Source organism: Peromyscus maniculatus, chromosome 2, assembly GCF_049852395.1.
Source record: "Peromyscus maniculatus bairdii isolate BWxNUB_F1_BW_parent chromosome 2, HU_Pman_BW_mat_3.1, whole genome shotgun sequence".
Classification (NCBI taxonomy): domain Eukaryota; kingdom Metazoa; phylum Chordata; class Mammalia; order Rodentia; family Cricetidae; genus Peromyscus; species Peromyscus maniculatus.
Window position 1 is genome coordinate 92,795,127 of NC_134853.1, and position 18,073 is coordinate 92,813,199.

At 37.3% G+C, this 18,073-nt stretch overlaps 1 pseudogene; it reads right to left on the reverse strand.

The window, feature by feature from the left end:
• LOC102927025 (signal recognition particle subunit SRP72-like) overlaps positions 1-11,641 on the reverse strand; it is a 29,826-nt pseudogene extending 18,185 nt beyond the window's left edge.
• Positions 11,642-18,073: the final 6,432 nt, after the last annotated feature.

Sequence of the window (18,073 nt, forward strand, 5' to 3'; positions counted from 1 at the left end):
TCCAAGGAAAGAGTGTTTTCCAGATACAATAGGACAGATGCACATATGAACTCCAAAATAAAGTATCTCATCACTTTAAAATGAGAGCTAGGGATTTTATAGTCCATTTTCAAGGAAACAAGCTCTCTGGTATAGGGGAGTGCTTATAGCACACACTACATGCAGAAGATATGCTGCATCTCAAGCCATACAAAACCCAAGAAGAGTGTTCCACCCCTAACTGAGGAGGTATTGACATTTGGTAACTACTGGGAGAGGAAAAGCAAGTTTTCTTTAGTAGAATGACAACTTTTTGCTAAAATTTCTTCTTAGATATGGAGTGAAAGGGCAGAAAAGCATCGTCTACCCCTTCTCTTAAGGTCTAAACAACAAACAGTTCTACCACACTTCAGTCTGTAGAACAAGTGAGTTGGTTCTTCCTGTGATTTACTTACAGAATATAGGTGAGGAGTCACAGAGATGTTGACACTCTCTTCCTCTAGCAGGCCACTCCTGAAAAGCCTTACACAGAAGAGATAATAGCTTCTATGTAACTGTGTAGATGGATCTCCACTCTGTTCCTTCCTGCTCTTTAATATTGTTGTCCCTCTTCCAGGCCACATTCAGAGATGCCAGGATATAGGCAGCAACTAGATACTCAGGTGGGAATTTCATGCCTTATTCTGGTCCTTTCTACTGTAGTGTAAACTATCAACAATCCCAACTGGGATGATACTTTACAAGGGGGCACAGATGAGTGGTCCCAAGAAGACAGTTGGATCAGAAGAAAATCACTCACAACACATTTGGATTGTATATGGACCATACTCTAGGCTAGGTCTCACACTGCCCAGGAGAATTTGGCCAACATATATACTGGACTCCATTGTTGTCCTTTAAAGAGAAAGAGAGAGAGGACATGAAGTTGGGCAGATAGGAAGGTAGTGTGTAGGAAGAAGAAGATGAATATGATCAATTTATTATATGATATTCTCAGTGAATAAATAAAAGCATTATTTTTTTGAAGTTTGTCATTTGAAGTATGTTTTTGATCATGTTAACCATTCACATGTGTTTGTATATATCTTCATGATGACACATTGCATTATGTAATGCAGATTTTCTTCCAAAAAAACAAAAACTCATAATCCAGTTTCCTCAAGAGCCTCTTTTCAGTTCTGTGCTTCACAACATAATTTCCACTTTCACTTTTGTTAAAGTGGTTGAACAATCACAGTTCAGGAATGAGCTGAGTTATCAAAGCCAAGACTGAAGACTAGCTGTGTGGGCAGGATTGGGTTACTATGGTATAGGAAGCTACTGATGAAGATGTCACTTAGATGGCTAGTGATGAACAATAAAGAATTTGGCAAGTTCAGTTATCTCTAGTAAGTAGAGCAAGGATTAGTTTTAACATCATAACAGAATAGCATAAAATGGCATAGGATTAAGAAATCTAGAAGCCCATTAATAACAAAATTCATAACAAATTATAATGCTAGGGTTAGGGTTGGCAAAATTTTTCCTATAAAGAGTCAAACATGAAATGTCTCAAGGTATGAAGTATTGGTACAAGCTATTCAGTTCTGTAGATATGGGACAAAGTCAGCCCAGGGCAGCAAATGACAAGTAAATGAGTGCACATGGCAAATTCTAATGAAACTTCATTTGTGACAATGACATTTGAATTTCATGCAGTTTTTCAAGTGGCAAAATATCTTTCTTTTTTATTTTTTCACTACCTCAAAAGGTAAATCCTATTCTTAGTTGATGGGCCGTAAGCAGATGGTAGGCCAGATTCTTTTTTCAGCCTGTTCTAAACAGCCTTGGTAATAATATACACGGTTGAATTAGGAATTTTGAAATATGAATGAGTTTATAAAATGTTAATTAAACTAGATAATTTATATATTTTTAATGTTGCTTTATTTCTATAGATCATGTACTGAGATTCAAACTAGATCAGCAACATTTTTACAAAGGCTTAGTTTAAGATACCAATTGAGCAGCTGTAATTGGCACATGTATGGCATGTGAAATTCACTTGTTACAACTGTATGGTTTGTGCATATTCTACTCCTAAAAAATCAATCTCTTACAATATATTTGCATTCTTTATTAGCTATGTAATCACATATAATTATTCAAAATGAATACATTAATAGATTTATAGTAAGTTTAATAAAAATATATAGTAATGCTCCAGTCATAACCACAAACATTAGTTCATGGAATTTTAATTTTTTTCTCTAAGGTAATATTTATATTTTCTATGAAAAGAAATAAAGTGATCAAATGAATCACTTTTCTAGTATTTCGTAGCTACTCTTTCCTATTGAAAGGCTACTTAAGTTTCTCATTCTCCTATATGTTTTTCTGTAGTAACAAAGGAGAACTTAATTCCTGTCAGTCTTGGACATACTCTGAATATAGCACATGTCAATCTTCTTGTTTTGGGGAAATATTTTACCAGTATTTCTATGCTAATATAAAAATTATGAAAAAAAGAAAAACTAAATATTCAAAGAGATGAAGACCAAGATATTTTAATGCCATAATGAAATGAATAATAGTTTTATGACTATTTCCAGGGATAACATATTTTAATCATATGCCTATTCAATACAACTTAAATATTTTGAAAGATTTTAGTATGCTTATTAAAAAAAGCAAGTTGCTCATTCATCTATTTATTAAATCAGTAAATATTTATTGAGTGTCTACATATGCCAAGCAATATGCCATGCTTGAGAATTCATGGTTGTAAAAGACAGACACATCCTCTCTTTCCCCATTTATTGTTAAAGATATTTGTTAATCACACACATATTTTTAATTCATACTGAGAAAAAAATAAAGGTTATCTGTTAAATAATGGGTTTATTCTGGGATGGGACTCAGGGAGGACTTGTGAGATGAAAGTCAACACAGCAAAAGTTAGACGCAGAGCAAGGCCAGAAATAGTCACTCAAGGCCTGGAATATTAGTTTGTCATATAGCAAAGGGCAAGGAGAGTGTCAAAGCTCAGGCCATAATCAGGGGTTGGGTATGATCATTCCAATGTTAAGGGATTGCTGAAATTTAGGCCTTCAAACTAGGAAATATGGGATAATCTCGTTTTAATTAATTAATTTAATTAGAAATTAATTAAGAGATTGTGTCACTAAGTAGCCCAGGCTGGACTGGAACTTGTGACATTTCTGTGTCAGTTTCCTGAGAGCAGGGTTCACAGATGTGTACCACCAAGCACATATGAATGGGAAACTTGGCTCTATGAGCCACATTTCCATCTGCTCTAATCTATTACCTTCCTATACTGAACTCATTATGTTTGAAGTCATCTTCTCTGTGACATTGATAATTACTTTGCCTCAGAATTATGAAGGGTACAAGGTTGTCTCTGCTTATGTAGCTTTCATAGTTTCTCTTCTTATTCTCTATTTGTTATCCATTGTAGATGATGCTCTCAGTGAGAAACTGACCTGGTATTACTGGTTTGCTCCCTACAGTTTCTATTCCCTCTTCCCTGAGGGAAGTGAGCTTGTCCTCCTCATATTCTCCTACTGACATTGCTGGGACTACCCATTTATTATAAGATTGGGCAGTAGAGTAAGTACAGATAACCTGGATGAACTACAAAGCACTGAACAGGAACACATTAATTATTGGTGAATCCGTGCATGGAGTCAACAAAATCTGCTATTATAATTTTTCCCTTAGATGAAAATTATTGTAAAATAAAAGGAGGGGGTTTATACATGGCTTTTGGCCCACTGTTTAATTTTTTATAACTCTGCTGTAACCACGGCCTCATTGATAACTATTCCCACTAACTGAAGCTGCATGGGCTGCCAGTGAGTTTCTGTTATGATTTGACCATGCCTATTATGTAAATAACTGAGTGGGGAAACAACAGATGCTAAAGAGAACACAAGCTGTTTTGCAAAGCAGAGACCTCTGTATCATCTTCCAAGAGGGGATAGTGAGTAATTTCTACAGCATTAGAAGATTAACATAAGCAGGAAAATTAAAAACTATTGCACATCGTAATTTATATATCAGCATTCTAGCCTCAGACTCCCTGTTTCTCATCTTGTCATTGTAGCAGATAGAGCAGAGTTGAAAATTGAATCTTCTCAGGAATTGTAAGATTTCTACATTTATGTTATAATCCTAACCCTCATTATTTACACTCTTCTGGCTGCATAAAATGGGAACATCCATACATTCTGCAAAGAATAATTTTAACTCTCATATTTCTTTTTAATTACTGATTCATTCCTATCGGCTTTTTATTCATTTATTCTTCAATATTCAAATGCAGCAGCACTTTTATTAACAATCTGGTCACACGGAATCTGATCACAAGGAAATAAAAGCCTGAAATAAATGATATCTTGCGTGGCATAAATGAATATCAAACATAGGGAGGCACCCCAATGTGCATCTCATAGCTGTTGAGTGTGAATTCAGTTTGCTAGCAAGGAAAGACAAGAGCAGTTTCTACTCCATAAGTGACCTGCAAACCAAATTACTTTGAGAAAAGTAGTGAAAGGTCAGATCCCATAACAGAAAGCAGAGCCATCTGAGTGCTAACTGGGCCAAATGCTCTTGTTAATTTTTAATAGCGCCTGATACTGTTACTTTTAAAATAAAGAAGTCAAAGTTTACGTTCTTGATAGTGGCCATTAAATGTTCTTATTAAGAAGCCAAAATTCATTTGCCCTCAGAGCACTGGTCTAAGAGTCAAGTATATGTATCATTGATATATTTGTGGAGGTCTTCAATGGAAATGAATAATCTGAAATTGAAAATAGCAAGGGCATAGAAGAGTCAGGTTTGTTCACATTTGCATACAAGTGAAGAGAATCACAATCCCAGTATCACAGAACAGAGAACTTGTGGTAAAATTACTTTAGACATTGAGTGTTTCTGGCCACTTTTTTAATTAAACACACTAATATTTCAGGAAGATTCCTTTTCATCTCAGATAATCCAAACCAAGGACTTGGATGCACAGAAGAGTCCACATTTAACCTACCCAGGGCCTCCTAACACATAATTTAAGGTAAGACTTAAAAATGAATGTATGTCTTTTCACATTAATTGAAGCAGCAGAAACACATTGTATTTAAATTCCGGGAAACCTTAGATAATGTGTCTGACACTCAGGCATCTTCAGTTTCATAATTTGTGCAAAGCTATTTTGTGAAGTAGGCTAAACTTGATTAGTCAGTTTGATGAAGTTCCCATGTGAAGTACAAGAAATCATTTCCTGACAATGGGGATGGAGGAGGGAGCTCTGGGCTTCTTGCTGTGTTACTTTTATTATGTTGGAAAAGCCAGGAACTCTGGATTTAAAACAACCTACAACAAGTACATCACAATCACTAGCCCCTTTGCCTCCTTTCTCCTTCTCCTGTTGCATGTTTCTGTTTTGTTGCTGGGGCCCTGGATGTTTCTGGTGTCTTGAGGTACGGATTACTTTAGAGGCAGGTATTGTAGCAAGGCAGGTCTTGGTGAGTTGGGTGGGCTGTTCCCAGTTTTACTGGTGTCCAGTTCAGAGGAAGTTCCTGCTGTTGCTCTCTTTGTTCTTTTTCCAGTCTGGTTCTTCTCCTCACCCTTCTTTCTTCCTAGGTAGTAAGAATGTTTTTGCATTGATAGCCACATTTTTGCATCCGGGGTTACTTTCGGGTCATAATTCTAAGGCAGTTTCTTCTTCTTCTTCTTCTTCTTCTTCTTCTTCTTCTTCTTCTTCTTCTTCTTCTTCTTCTTCTTCTTCTTCTTCTTCTTCCTCTTCCTCTTCCTCTTCCTCTTCCTCTTCCTCTTCCTCCTCCTCCTCCTCCTCCTCTTCCTTTTTTCATTTCTTCTTCCAAAGCTCCTTGTTCTTGCTCTTTAGGTTGATTTTCTCCAGTACCTTTCTCACCCCTCTTTCAGATGTATGAACCACCAAGAGAATTTTCAAGAGCCTTAATATCTACTTTTAAACATCTACTATCCGCTGAAGGCAAGCATTTACTAAAGGCCTTTGCTTTCACTGGGTCCATAAGCAAGTAAGCAAAAATAACACTAGCTAGGGTATAAATATCTTTTGGATTTTGTTTCCTTAGCTGTTCTAGGTCAGTAATTACCTTTTACTTACTTCCATATTTGAGCTTAAAGATTGCAATTTCTCTTATCAAGGACAAATTAGCATAGAATAAGGGTTGATGGCTTTGATACCACTGGATGGCTGTGTGAAAAGCTCAATGGTACCACCAATATCTTCTTTGTGGCTATACATGACCACTAAAACAGGTACCATATTTGGTTTACAATTTAACTTCTCTGTTCTTCTAAATATTAGACAGGCTTTGGAAATATTACCTCCAGAAAATTCAACTGTAACATGGTGAGCTAGATTTCAACTGTATTTTCTGGATGTTGGTCAGAAAATTCCTGAAGCAGCACTATTGTTTTTGAATGTTGCTTTTCATGGAAGAGATGGGAGCTCGGATTAACACAGGCAGGAGATACTCAGGATGTTGGGACTTCAAGTTGGCAGATATTTTTTGTGGCCTTTTTCTGCCTGGTTTGTATAGATAGCAAGCAAAGCTTTGTTAAACTGTTTTAATTGCAATTGTTTCCTGGAAAGCTTAAACTCTACTTCTGCATTGGTTAATTTCACTTTCTTTCTTGCAGTTAAAAACACTTTGGTCCTTATTAATGATAATGAGGCTATTTGCAATTAGGGCCAGTAATACTACATCTGTTGGCTTTAGTTTTATTATCTTGTAAAGTCGCAGAGCCTCTTCTGTATGACCCTGAAACTATAGGAAGTAACCATTTGACCATGAATGATAGGCAGTTTTTCTCCCTCCTCACTGTTGGAATTCAGATTTCATGCCAGAAATGGATAGTCGATAGTTCTTGCTTTGGATGCCAGGGGTGCCCAGAATATTCACATTTATTGTGTTTGGAGGCTTCTGTGAAACAGTGTAAAATCATTATGCTTCTTATTCTTTTTTGCTTACTTAAATTTCTTATTCATTTCTTGCCTACTTAAAAAAAAGTGAGCCTGGGTAAAAAACATCACAAAACACAAAGAATTGTAGCATGCTTTTCAAAGTTAATAAAAGTACTCCAGTGTTTCCATTATCAAAGAACATGATTCATTTTACAAATACTTCATGACTATTCTGTGCAGCATGATGGCCATTAACTAATGTGGTTAAGGACAGTGTGACAATTTGACTTCAGTGATGGAAGACCTGAATTTGCAATTGAATTGCTGTGTGATATAAAGGTAAAGTAAATATACTTTGGTTCATGAAAGCTTAGTAAAAAACAAGTAATATTTCTCATGATTAGGTTTTTATTTGATTTCATGTTGAAGTTTAAATGTATTTCAATAAACAAAATTTATGTTTAAAATAATCTCATCTATTCTTTTTACTTTTTATTGCAGTGGCTAGGAAATCTTAACTAACATACAGGATTCATTTCTATTGGGAGTGCTTACACATAAATTTTACTCTCTGATCTCCATTTCTCTCTGTTTCTGTTTCCGTCTTTGTCATTTTTCTACCCCTGAGCCATTACCAAACCATTTGAAGGAAGATGATTATCATAAATGAATCAACACTATACTACTAATAAAATGAAAGAAAAGTTAAGCTCTGAAAGGCAACAAAATGCCAAATGGCTAAGATACCTTAATTATGGTAATGGTACATTAAGGTTATGAGCTGAAGTCTTCAGATGGCATGATCTGTACTCAAATTAATCATTTGATATCACTTACTATGTCATTATCATGTGTTGGGATGAGATTCCAAACACATTCTAGATGACATCTCATAATCATCACCTATGGCTCTGACTCATGATCATATTTTCTTTAGCTGCAGCCTTCAACTGATGAAATTGAATGATGAATTGATCAAATTAACTTTCCTATTTTATTTGATAAGTGATACTTTTTCTCACATAATACCATTAATTGATAATGTTTTGTAATGGGGAAACCTTGAGCAAATCATTCCTTTGGACTATATGGATGGAAGCATGCTTCATTTCTGCAAGTAATTTGGAGCCTCCAGGGGCATTGATGGTTTGAAATCTGAATTGTTGAGATGGACCCCAAATCATTAAACCTCAACTATGCTGCCATGAGATTTCTGTGTGTAGTAATGCCCAAAACATATTTTTTAAAAGAATCCTGTATTTTATTTACCCACAGATAACATAGAAATAATGGTTAAAAAACACAATGCACAGGTGTATGCAACCTTGAGTCATGTCTCAACTCCTTCTTTACTTGTGAGAACTTGCAAAGGCTCTTTAGCTCTGGAAGTCCACATTTTTCATCTCTAAAGTAGAAATTATAAGAAAGCTCCATGTGTTGGAATGCCATGAAAAATGATGGGACATTACATATGAAGCACTTGGACAAATACCTGTCACATAGGAGGTGATCACTGTAACATTGTACACAGTCGCTGTAACTATCACTATTTCCTGTCATTGTTAGATTTCCGGGCAGTGAAAAGTGGAAAGGCAAGATGAGCTGCTCAGTAGCAGAGAGTGACCACCTCCCCACATCTGTCTCAGATGGAGTTGATTCCTACCAAAATAGCAAGGAAGAAGACACAACAGAGCACCCAGGCCATTATGGACTATCCATACCTAAGCCTAGAATTAGGCATTTGTTACAGTGTTGTGCAGACAAACTCTGAGAGTACCTCAGAGGGACCCTGACTTCCCTGTCACTGAGAAAGAGTCTCTACAACCTTCAGTGAGGCACACTGGACCTGAGTGAAGAAAAAAGGTCCTTCCTGATGAGTCAATCAGGCCATAGCTGCAGTAAAATGTGGAAAGGCAGCAGGTGAGACAGAAAAGTTCATCTAGAAAAAAAAAAGGAGTGAATACTTCTTGTGGGTTACTGGAAGCCAGAACACAAAGCATATAAGAAGTCAAAAGAAAATAAATGAAAATGGGCAATGTGCTGCTTTTTGATGGAAAATAACAAAGCTTAAAAGAACAGATCAGCAACATGTAAGATGTTTAGCGCTTGATGGTGCCACATATTTTAGGAAATAAATACCTTTATATTTTGCCCATTAATTGTTGGAATCTTCTCAAGGAGGAACTCAACAACATCTATTGAACTCTAACATAGGTACATTTAAATTTAATCAACCCCCCTTTAGAATTTTTCTCATAGAATGAGTGGAATTTAAAAGTACCTGGAGGAATTCAACATAGAAAATCAGTGCAAATGCCCTTTGGCTGATGCCACAGCTGCCTGTGGGAAGTTGTGGTAGTGCCTGCAATGGCAAGGGTTTGTGGTAGGAAGACAGAGTAGGAGAGGTAAGGCAGAAGCCCATATAGATCAGGGCTTTGCTCATTTAATTTGATTTCCAGTAGAAAGCAAACACTAAGCCCAATTGCAAATATTTTACTAATCAGTCAGTAAAGGTCTTGCCACACAAGCATGAAGGGAGGACCTCAGTCTGATTATCAGAATTTATTTAACAAAGCCAGGAATGATGGTAAATCCTTGTAATTACAACTGTAAAGATAGAGATGGGCAGATTTCTGGGCTTGATGGTTAATCAGCCTAGAAACATTGGGAAGTCTCAGGCTAATGAGAGCCCATGGCTCTCCCATGGAACAACACCTGATGTTCTCTTGTTTCCATACACAGATGTATACACACCTGAACACAAACATGCGCTCATGTACACATGCACATACATATACACAAAACATAAATTAATAAAACCTAAGATCACTCTGGATAAACCCAGAGAATACATTAGGGGTGTGATTGGGAAGGACAAGTGTGAGAGATTCTGGAAAGAAATCTGTGAAAAGCTAAATCAGAGATGTTTTTTGTGATGGGCATCAGAAATCTACCTCAGGGTGTAAAACAATAAGTATTTTTCTTGAAAGGAAAGGAAGGCTTTCACATGATCTAAAAGACCTCACATCAGAGATTTCTAAACCATTGAACATCATCAACCTTATGATTGTAAGAGAGGTTGCTCCCCACCCCCAGTTGGTACAGGACACACCCAGACACTAAATTTTCAGTATAAAGGAGATTTATTACCCCAGAGGGGCAAGCATGGGGCAGGGGTGGGGTTGTGGGGTGGTGGTGGTGGTGGTGGTGGTGGTGTTTTAAAGGCAGAGAGTAAGTAACAAGCAAGCAAGCAGGTGTTTTTGAGAAGAAAAAAGGGGAGTCTGTGCTAGGGTGATGTGCCAAATCCTGATTGGATGAGTTAGCCAAATAATGCATTTCAATTGTTGGACCTTGGTGTTTTTTGTCAGGATTGAATCAGTGGCCAAATAAGGGAATAGACCTTGGGGACTAGCTTTAGGAATGTAGTCTTAATGGTTTTTAGCAAGGGAGAGGGAGAGGAAGTAAAGGGCAAAACCTGTCAACACCATTTTCATCATGCTCAGGCCTCCTAGAGCCAGCCCTTCAATAATCCCACCTTAGTCTCCTATGTTTTGGCAACACAGATGCTTGTCTATGTCTTTATTTTCCTTTCTTTCCCTCAGTACATCTGTACATTCTTCTTCTCCCCACTCCCTCTCTCCCTCCCTCTATCCATCCCTAGCTCTTCTCCCTGTCTCTCTTCTCTCTCTTTGTAGATGACCTCTAAATAATTCACTCAAGAAGTTGGGAGATTGGCAACAGATCCATATGTAAGTCATTTGTTTTAACAAAAGGAGAGCGAACAAAAGCTAGCAACATTTTGTACAGCAGTGATGAGGAACTGAAAGAAAGGTGAGTTCTTACCAGTGGAAGCTCTGTGAGCTCATGGGTAGGCTGCTGGACAACTCTAGCCAGAGACACAGTGGGACATTCAGTCACTGGGAGTATGACTCTACTAATAGTCCTCTAAAAGGGAAAAAGAAAAGCTAGAACTTTAAATTAATTGGTTTTCATTACTGATCATTTATCAATTATCAATTTGTTCTGCAATATTTACCTTTTATTGAAAATGGATTTCAACTCAGATCATGAAATCAGTTAACAATGACAAAGTGCCATAAAGGAGTGGGTTGTTTCTTCCACTCTGGGATTTGAGAGGCAAACTCAGGTTGTGAGGTTTGTGAAACAAGAACTTTTACCTACTGAGCCCTCTTGCTGGCTGACTGCTAACAATTTTTAATATCATTCTATGGAATGCTTGTGATTCTCAAATGTTGTCTTTTGTGTTTTCCTACAAAGAATAAAAATCACAAGTGAAATTTAACTAAAGAATTATGAGTCATGACATGGTAAAAATGAGATGACTCTTTTTTATCATTCTGCGACTGAAAATCTGTAGATTTTTGCCTAAAGGGTTGTGAATGACAAAGCTTTTGGGGTTAGAAGAAGGAAAGTCAGAGAAGCAGATTTTTTCCTCCTCTTATTTCCATTGTTTTCCAGTTCAGGAAGCTTCAAATGAAGAATAAGAAAGCATGAAACCTTGCAAGATGAAATGATGAGTTAGTCCATCTATCCTTCCCAGCACTGACATCCACACAGTCAGCAGATGGACTGTTTCTACCAGGAACCAGATCTTGCATTATTTCTCTCTCTACAATTTCCTGATGCCTTCCAAAGACCATCTCAGTGTCATTCCAGGGCTCAGGAGCTTACTTGCAGGTTTTCTTGGTTAAACATGGTTTCATACGGAAACCCAGAGTTGTTGGGAGCACAACTCGGAACTTTAAAGCCCGAAATGGCTTCATTCACACATGTATTTAGATCACTATGCTTTTTACTCTTCAAATGAAAATTCTAAGATGTAGGTCAGGTTTTGAGAGAAATTTGGATGCCAACCATGAATAATGCCATTAGAGTTGGAAAAGACAACTCATGAACTCTACACATCAGATGGTATCAAATGAGATAACATGGGATTAAAGGTTCTCTGAGGCTATTCAACAGGCCCACTTGATTTGTGGCACAAATATGACTTAAATCATAAAATTATCAGTTTGTCCTTTCTGATGTGGTGGAAAAACTAGAAAATGAATTTTGTACCCCATTAACTAACTAGAAATGAGCCAGAGTGCCCCTTCTTTATCATACACTTCTTTTATGCACTGGCAAGGAGTGTTTATAAGGCTATTATCCTTCAAAAGTCTATCTACCATCAAAATGACAAATGTCGTCTGGCAAAACAAATATTTCAACATGAATTATTTTAAACCTTTTCATGCATGACCCATTATGTAAGATATAGAGTAGGGTGTTAGCTACTCCTAGGAGTCTGACACTGAACTGACATGCTGGGTGGAATCCTCCCCTGCAACTGTCATATAGTAAAAGCCTGGTGCAGTAGAAACAGTACACCCTATCTTTCTCTTCCCTTCTTCTTCTTCAGTACTCTTCATTATGGCTTCCACAGTCAAGACTCTTTACAATTAGCTCTTTAATGATCTATAATTATGAACATATCACCATTTAAAGGAACATTTACAAGTTGTTAGCTGACTGACTGCCCTGCATACTTAGAAACAGCTGAACAACTTGATCTTCTTGACACTGCCTTTACTCTGGTACTCATATGCAATTGGAATTTGGCTCTTATTTCTTACGTTAATCACATCTTTTACCATCCCTCACTAAATGGTACTGTCAATGAAATGCAGGACCTTTTTTCTTGTTTCCATCAACATATACTCAGCACTTACTATAAGAAAGACCTGGTTGTACACTGGATACTCTGGGAAACTTTGCATATGTAAATTCAGGTAGCATTTACCATGTCATGTAGAAATGATGTTCCTATATTGGTCTTATCCCAAATGTTATGCTTCCAAATGACAAGAAAAAATGCAACTATTCTCCCAAGTCCAAGATGTGACTTCTAAAATGTAGCTAAATTTTGTCGTGTCATGCTTAATGTGAGTAATGTTTTAGCATCCTCAAAGCATGATTTAGTCAGTCTTTCAATACTTTGTGAGATGCAGAAGATTTTCTTATTTACAAGTAGATGAGGCAGTAGAAAGTTCACAAATATTAAATGAAACTATGTTCTCTAACAGTAGATACTGGAAAAGTGAATAAACACTAACTGGAGGCTAGAAATTTCTCAATAAGATAATGGCTCCCACCCCTGATTCCTTTAGGGATGTACTATCTTAAGAGTGTAGTCATATTTCAGTAAGTTCAGATCTACAGAAGGCCTGTGTCCATAGGTACTCATCTATATGTGCTTTGCTTCCTTATCTGATTTAATGGGGGAAGATTTTAAGCTAACCTGTTTGTTTCAGCAACTAGGGCTGTAGAGTTGACTTAGCGGTTAAAAGCACTTGCTGTTCTTACAGAGGACCCAGGTTCAGTTTGCAGAACTTACATGGTGGTTCACAACCATCTGTAACTTCAGTTCCAAAGGATGGAACAACCTCCTCAGACATCCTCTGACACTGTACACATGGGATACACATGCATATACAAAGGCAAAACACTCATACAAACAATAAAATAAATAATTCTAAAAATAAAAAATATTATATATTTTTCCCTTTGCTAACTAAAAATGTATAAACATCATTGAGACAATACCCTGACTATGCAGCTCTCTATAGCTGCCCTTCATGATTAGTAACAGCAAACCGTAGATGACAATCATATGGATCTATACACTACATAGACATCCTTTTGTAGCCATTAATCACCTCTAGATTTCTTATAACACTAACACACTGTACATAGATATTATATTGTATGGTTTATGGAAGAATGACAAGAAAATAGGAACCTATGCATGCTCAAAACAAACATACTTCTTCATAAGCATTTCCATCTGTAGTTGTTTGAATTCACAAGTAAGAAATGCATATATGTAGCCAGATGACTGTATGCAGGTTTTTGGTTTTTCTTTATACAGTTTTAGCAGTTGCAGACCTTGGGTTTGGTTTCTGAACTTGAAACTCCAGAGATACTGATAAAATCTGGTTTAAAACTTTCAATCTGTAACCTATACTATAAGATGAGAAAATAAAAGTTTATTAATTGTTTACTTGGCCAAAATGGTAACAATGATAGAATGATAGCTTAATAAATTTTCCTGAGCAGGAATTCACCTAAGAGAAAAGAGAAAAACCATCAAATGTGATGTCATAAACTCTGAAGTTAGAAGCACACCAAGGTTTGTAGAAATGACCCTTACTTTACAGCTGTTTTCAGAATATCTGTTAATCAATGTGATCTTATGATTTCTTCTCTATACTGATTCAGAATCAGGATTTATTTAGAATTTCCCTCCATCATGTACCGATCAAGAAGGAAATTGCAGACCTTAGGAACCAATTAGAGCTTAACTCTCCTCCTCCTGACCATCCCTCAGCAGCTGTTCCCAGAGAAAGCTGGAAAGAGCTCAAAGAAAAGCTGCTTTGGAACAGACAGACTCGCCTGGAACTCATAGACTCAGCTAAGGCTGCCCTGCCAGCCATTCTGGCATCTCTTGGAGTGGTGATTCCATTTAGCCTGAGTGCGGTGTTCTGTGTCGGGTGCTAAGAAGAATTTAGTTCGTCAATTAGACACGGTTTGTACCCTCAGGAATCTCACAATGTAGTACAGGAAACAAGATAAACAGTCAATTAAGAGAAAGTAGATACATATGTACACATAAAAATATTGATTTAGTTTGAGGAAAAGGAGGGTCTTGATTAACATGCTCATCAAGGAAGTCTTGCATATCAGCCTTTATGGACTATACCAGAGAGGGGAGTCTCTGTGTGCCAAGATGTAAGGGCTGCTTGTCAGGAAGAGGTTCCCCCTTCCTTCTTCCCCTTCTTCCCTATGCTCCCCTTTTCTGTCTCTTTCCTTCTGTCTCCTCCTTCTTCATTTTCTTCTTTTCTTCATTTTTTCTTCCCAGAGACCCAGGTCAAAGAAAAAATAATTTAAATTCAAGGACTGAGAAAGCCTTCCAGAGGATCTGCCCTTTGAGACTTTGGATGATATCTTAGGATATATTCATTGGTTGTCACATGATCAGAGATTAGCCTATTTATGATATACTGTGTCTGTCCTTAGGTCTTTACATGTCAAAGGAATTAGTTCAATATATTTTTTCTCTTTCATCAAAACCATCATTTGGACAAGTTAATAACTGCTATAAAGGAAAGTTAAACTTTGTATTTGCTTTACTAAATATTGTATTGTACCTAATTTGTGGTGGTTGTTCCCAACCTCTATTTTGATTTAGGATGGTGTGCAGGGAGAGTAGCTATCTAGACATTGCAGAATCACAGCCGTACCCTGGGAAATCCTAGAGAACATCCTAAGACCCCTTCACAGTCCTCTCCAGTACCTCTGTGCTCCCCTCATCCTGGTAGGGTAAGATAATTCCACATCCCTTGAACAAATAATGCAGTCCATATCTTTAGATGTCTGTAATGTCTTTCTCTTCTTTTATTTTAGTTTCCAACATTTATGGTATTAAATTTCTCTCTTTTACTTTTTGAATCTAATCAGAGGTTGTTTGCTTTCCCATGTAGTGAGGGGAACCAGGGGGAAAGACACAGATGGCACTGCTCGCAAAAAGAAAACTGAGAAATTACACATACATCTCTCAGCTTCATGGCAAATGTGATGCCAAGATTCTTGGGTAAAATGTGCAGTGTGATACAGGCTCAGGCATACTGGAGAGGGTGAGGCCAGCCCATGGAGGGCAGCACAGTAAATCTCTGTGGGCCGATCCAACCACAGAACATGTGAGCTCTTAAACTCTGGCAGCTATTTTCTTTTTTCCTTATGGAGTTTTTGACCTCGCTTGTACACTGAGATAGGTTTCATCTGGTTAGAACGTGTGTCATATTTAAACTTCCTTTAGATCTGTGGAGTCGAAGTGAAAAAAGATAAAAATAAACCTAGCACAGTCCATAACACACTGAAATGATGCTGGGGTGGGAGAGGGGCAGTAATTGTGCCCAGATAATGTTGTCATACTTTGTAAAGCCTTTAATGCTGGAATTTATTTATTAATGATGCATGGGTTATTACCTACCATCTGTCTTGTGTTAGCAGTGGGCTGTTTCAGATTATGGTAATGTGTTTCTGATTTGAGTTGTGTTGAAAGCCAGAACAAGGCATCTCATGTGCAGTCCTCTTTGAGGCCTGCTGTTTTCAATTCCTCTTCACAGAAAGAGCTTTTATTTGATTTGTTATGGGGATTTTTTTTCTTCTGTTGCCAAAACAGCTGCAAGCCTGGAAGGGAATAAGACACAGAGCCACATCAAACTTGTTAGCTTGTAAAGGAAAAGAGAGAGAGAGAGAGAGAGAGAGAGAGAGAGAGAGAGAGAGAGAGAGAGAGAGAGAGAGAGAGAATGGATTATTACAACAGCAACAAATGTGGGAGAGGAGGTAGAAAAGGAACAGGCATAATTTGCAGTTAATGCACTGTAGATTGAATTGCAATGTATTTGACTGATAAACCAAATAGAACCACTTTCTTTTGGTTATTTTTAACATACAAATAATAAATACAAGTCTTCAATGAGCTGGCTCTCCCTCTATACATTAAGGAGAAAATCCAATGCTTTGAGCTTTGATATATTTTAATTACTTGTTAATAGAGAAAAAGGAATCACCTAACAGTAGCCTCTCCTTACCTACTGTGCATATTTGCCTTGATAGGGTTCTTTGTCTCTTGAGTCTCCCTGTTATTTCAGGGTAACAGTGCTGATGGAATGCTTTGAATCTTCCCTGCTTGATGTGGTCACCACGAGCTACATGTGTTATTAGATATGTGGCCAGAATTACTAAATCTTGTTAAGTTTATGTCACTTTTTTTTTTTTTTTTTTTTTTTTGGTTTTTCGAGACAGGGTTTCTCTGCGTAGCTTTGCGCCTTTCCTGGAGCTCACTTGGTAGCCCAGGCTGGCCTCGAACTCACAGAGATCCGCCTGGCTCTGCCTCCCGAGTGCTGGGATTAAAGGCGTGCGCCACCACCGCCCGGCTCAAGTTTATGTCATTTTTAATAAATTTAAATTTAAGTTAGAACATGAGCCACTATTTCAAGACTAGAATTCTAGGATTAAAAAGTGATAGAATTTTCTGCTACAGCCCCAAAGCTGTGTGATTAGAACTTAACTTCAACCAAAGGAATTTGTTTGAAGACTTTCCTCTGACATAGCCTTCGAAGTTGGCAGCAGTAAACCTTTTTTTCACAAGGCCAATGACAGGATCTTCCTTGAAACACATCCATAAGTGCTTCTGTCTAAGGAAATACTGTTTTATTTTTAAAAAAATGTTTCTTATGGCAAAGAAATAGCTGTCAAGAACTGTAGCTAGCCAGGTGGTGGTGGTGCATGCCTTTAATCCCAGCACCCGCGAGGCAGAGCCAGATCTCTGTGAGTTTGAGGACAGCCTGGTCTAAAGAGCGAGCTCCAGGACAGACAGGCAACAAAATTACACAAAGAAACCCTGTCTTGAAAACCCAAAAACTTAAAAAAAAAAACTGTAACCAGAACTGTCAAGCATTAACAATTATTTTAAATACAGTCTATTTATAAAATATAATGAGTTCACAGAAAAGCCCCAAACTATCTGAAACTCACTTTGTTCCAACAGACCCTTTGTTCATACACTATCTATATTTTATCTAATCAAGTTTTTTTCAGATTGCATTTATTAACACCTAGAAGCATATTTTTTGATCATTTTTGTTGTTGTTATAGATCTGCCTTTCCATAGCTTCTTGGTTGGTAGAAAGGAGACTCTAGAGAGAGATGATGAAATAAAAAGAAGATATGACATGGCAAGATGTGTACTCCCCATTTTGTGATGATGACTCTGTCACCTATACACACATAAATCTGTTTCTCACCTACACATGAAGAATATGGAATTATGCTCACACATTATAGCTAGTGTAGTATATAACTAATATGAGTGTACTTTCTGTATACTTTTCTTCTATGAGAGGCAAAAACTATAGCAAAGTCTGATAGCTAATGGCCTTGAGATGCATGTGAGTGGCAGTTTAGCAAAGCCATCTTTTGTAACTAAGCAAAGTTAGATTGTGAATGAAAGAATGGATTGTTGTCAAGTTAAGAATTACTGAGATTAATCAGATGCATTAGCCAAATGACATCTTAGTAAAA